This window comes from Vicia villosa, unplaced genomic scaffold (assembly GCF_029867415.1).
Source record: "Vicia villosa cultivar HV-30 ecotype Madison, WI unplaced genomic scaffold, Vvil1.0 ctg.003521F_1_1, whole genome shotgun sequence".
NCBI lineage: Eukaryota > Viridiplantae > Streptophyta > Magnoliopsida > Fabales > Fabaceae > Vicia > Vicia villosa.
Window position 1 is genome coordinate 115,378 of NW_026706227.1, and position 4,417 is coordinate 119,794.

A 4,417-nucleotide genomic window follows, 5' to 3' on the forward strand; every position below is an offset into this window, starting at 1 on the left:
TGTTTGATGATCATGTACACGCGAAGCGCATACCCTCACCGTACGCCCTCGTCTATGCACCATCAAATGCCAGCTTCTCAGACCAACGCATCTGGAGTGAGGGCTCATCATGTGGACCTTCCAGGCTGCGTCACACTGAATCCAAGCTGAGTTTTTCTATTTTTTTTTTACTTTTAATTATATAACCTATTGTTTTTATTTATTTATATTGTTTATTTATTTATTTTTTTAGATACTCTTTTAAATATTCTTTTTAACAAAATTTTGTTCTAATTTTCTTTTTTTTCATAAAAAAACATTAAAAATAATTTATTTAATATTTGATAATAATTTTTATTTAATTTAAATGATTAAATGTTTAAATTAATTTAATTGTTTAATTATTAAATTAATTATCAATATTTTTGTTAATTTAAAAATACATATTAGGGTTAAGTAATTTAATCGAAATTTTATTTTCGCCGATTTAATTAATTAGGTTGAAAACCAATAATTAATTAATCTGGTTTTATTTATTCTATTGACCATAGCTAACTTGTGCCCGAATCAAGGTTTATCATTAGATCAGTCATACACTAAAAAAATTTCCTTTTTTCTGTGTGCAAATTTTTTAGGGTTACCATCAGGGTTTGTCCGACTACGCGCCATATCAGATCAAAAAGCTAAGTCCCTGATTTTATTATTATTTTAAATATCATTTTATTTTTGCCTTATAAAATAAATTAGGGTTTACTTTCAAACGCCAATGAACTCCTCCTACACTTGCCCTTCTGTCTATTCTTCCTTTGCCAATTTTCAGGGTTAATCAACCGGTCGAAGCTCGATTGTTCGGTAACCCTAAAATTCACTATATTTTAATTTCCCTTTTTTTTATTACTTATGTCAAAACTATCTGCCTTGTGGGGTTTGTTTTTATCTTTATTGCTTTTTTCTTCCCCCTCCCCATGGTTTATGATGTAACTGCTTCCTGGTTGTATTGTGTGACCTTGAAGGCACTTAACATTGCTTATATTATTCAACTGCGTGGTTAATAATTTAGGGAGTGTAACCTCGAACTGAATGTAGAATCATTAATTTTACAAGATAAGTTATTTGAATTAATCACGTGATTGTGCACCCACACACCTTTTATGGTAACCCCTCTTGTTGCCTGCTGCCTGTTGCCCTATTGCCTTGTGTTTTTCAGTGCAGAATAGCCAAGTCCCTCGAATACGAGGATACCTGAGCAATGTTGCCCTCGGTTCATTCTTAAGATCATAATTCCCAATGATGCTGCCCTCGATTCGCTAATATGATCTCGTCCCTCGAAGTTGCCTACGAAATATTGAGGTGTCCTCTGGTTGCCTAAAAATGATGGCTATTATGATCTTTCCCTTAGACTACCTGCCTTCTCTATGGCAAGGGACAGTCTTATGGCGAACGAACTCTCGATGACCCTTCAACCTCCAAATAAAAGGACTTCCTACCCTCCTATGGTACGGATAGCCCTGAAAGGCTAAAAGAACCTTTTTACAATTTCAAGGTAATTTTCCCCTAATTGCTTTGCTCTGGTTTAAATCTTTTTCTTACACTTTTTCATAAACATTCAAAAAAGCTACGCTCATTTACGAGCTAAAGTCCTTATTTTCTTCTTCTACATTTCTAAACTTTGGGTTTCAAAAGGAGCAAAGCAATTAAGAGCCCATGGAAAACCATAGATGCAAAGGGTGCCTTACACCTTCCCTTTGTATAAATTACCCCCCGAACTCAGTTTTCTTTTAAAAAAAAATTCGGTTCTTTTAGCCTTTCATAAATTTGGATAAAATAAAAGTCGGTGGCGACTCTTACTTACCGTACATTTCAAATAAAGTCAAATCACCGTATTACAATGTCAATGACCTCTTCCGCTGAGTTTCGTAATGATTCCTTCAAAAGATCCAATTAATCCTACCATTGTTACAGTAAAGCATGCATAGCTAAACATCCTCAAAACAATCCATTTTTTACTTCAAGCTTCAATTTTTCATCTGTACAAGATACATCTCAACTGGAGAATATATAGCCAATGACCAGAAGTTTATTGCTCCTAAAACTCCAAGCACTTGGTTGAAGTAAGGGAATAAAATTGCAACCCCAACGGTTGAAATCACAAAGGCTGTTCTAAAACTGAACCTGTAAAGGTTTACCTCAAAAGCATGTAACGGAGGAAGTTTCACTCCGTGGAAATCATTCACAAAGCCACTGTTCGGGTATTTATTTGAAAACCATCTATCCACAGTACTATATATTGGTTGACAACATATCTACCGAAAAAGACGATACAAATAAAATCGATGAAAAGTGTAAATGGTTTAGTATGAAGTATAAACTAAAATTGATTGGTAAAAGATTATGATAGTACCTGATATCCTCCAACTAGATGAATGATGATACAGACATTGGCAATGTCAAAAAGCCATAAAGGCTCATAAAATCTAAACCCTGTCAACAGATTTCCAGGAGCAGCATCTCCAAAAGCCGCTTATCCAAAACATCCACAAAATAGGTATAAGAGTGTTGTAATTGCGATTGAAATCAGGGAGGCCTTTCTCATGGTTAAATGCTCTGATGGAGGAGACGCTAAAGTGTCCTATTCTCAGCAAAAGTCAATAATTTATTTAATATGTATATATATAATCAGCCTTTACTCATTAAATTTGAGTATGAAATATTGAAATTACCTGTATCTCAAGAAGGATAGTTGAGTATGGATAGGAAAAGCTAATGTCGACAAGTGCCTGGAAGATTAACCAGACTTTCTCAGCAACATTAGCAGTTTGTGTTCTTGTCACACTTCCCATAATTGTTCTGTTTTCTGCAAGTGAAACCCAAAGCATTATCAACAGCAATTATAAGATGGATTCTGGAATAGTAATATTTTTATGATGGAAATTCAGTCTTACTTATGACAGTTGCTATGGCTAGTCCTACTCCAATGAATGAGTATGAAAATGACATAATAGCAGCCACAATTGAAACCCATGCCATGTCAATGAATGAGTGTATATATACAGGCCCGGCCCCAACCAGGTGCAAGCAGTGCTATTGCACTGGGCCTCATAAACATGGGGGCCAAATTTGGAATATTATTGTTAAAAAAATATTGAAACACTAAAAGAAATAGAAAACTAAATGCTACGAGTCTCTCTCTCTCCTTCTTTCTATTATCTCTCTCTTTTCTTTTTCAATATCAACAACACAGCAACGTTAAGAAAAAAGGCAGGCAAAAATTAGAGACTAAACAAATACTATCCCGGTAGGCTGAAAACCTGAAAAGGCAGCCTAGGCAAAAGTTAGGGAATAAAGCGTACAACTGTGTTCTGTTCAGCTGCCTACTCACCGTCAAGATTCAACACATCAAAGACACCGATCAGTCCAATCACTTTCTTCCAATAAGCGAGGGATGAGATGCTCGAAGACAGATTGGAAATAGCAGAATTGGAACTTGACTGGATCGTTTTCACATAGCTATTTCACTTTATAAACACTTTTCAAAGCTTTATGACAATTTCCTACTACTAGGATTTTTGTTTCTTTATACTAATCAGCCTATCATGGCTCTTTTTCAAAAAATCAATGCAGCTTAGGCTCAAAATCAACATTTTCATTTTTTCTGTTTTGAATACGTAAACGTCCCAATGATAATTTTGAATGAACATGTGCATTTGAATATGATTGATGTTTACCAGGAAAACAGGAATAGCATTCAGGAAATGTCCCAATCATCTGGACATCATCAGAAGAGAAATCTCCAACAGAAATGCATTTCTCAGCAAATTCCTCAATAAGATTTTTCTCTCCAAACAAAGTGATTCGAGAAATCTTATTCCCCCAGCAGGGCTGTTCCAGATTACTATCTCCAGAAGGTGTGATCTCCACACCAAGACTTGGTCAGATAGTGCATCGGAGGATTATGCATCTTCCTCATTCACACTTAAAAGGGCATCGAAATCAGAACTTCCAATTACCTTTCATCCCCAAGCGGTAATCGAAGATCCTTCAACAGAGCACCATGGTTCTCAAAAAGGATTCCCAGCCGAGGGTGCTCAAACAAGACGAAAGATCATCAACAATCACAATACCTTCATGTCCAGATGACTAGTGGGAATTTATTTTCCCAACTAGAAGCTTGACACGCTCACATCATACATCATACATCATACATCATACGCATATTCATACACAACATCACATGCATATTCCTCCTTTAGTTCGAGAATCTTAACACATCCATTACATGCATCATAAACATTGCATATCACTAACTTGATTTTTCAGGCAGAAGGATATCCTCAACAAAGATGTTCTCAATCACATGCAGTGTTCACCTGAATTCCATAAACGGTTCTCTCAGATATAATCAAGCCGAAGATTCATTCTGAAGAGATCTCTATTTTCA

At 35.6% G+C, this 4,417-nt stretch overlaps 1 pseudogene; it reads right to left on the reverse strand.

Moving 5' to 3' along the window:
• Positions 1-1,870: 1,870 nt before the first annotated feature.
• On the reverse strand, positions 1,871-3,003 carry LOC131641115 (probable amino acid permease 7; annotated as a pseudogene).
• Positions 3,004-4,417: the final 1,414 nt, after the last annotated feature.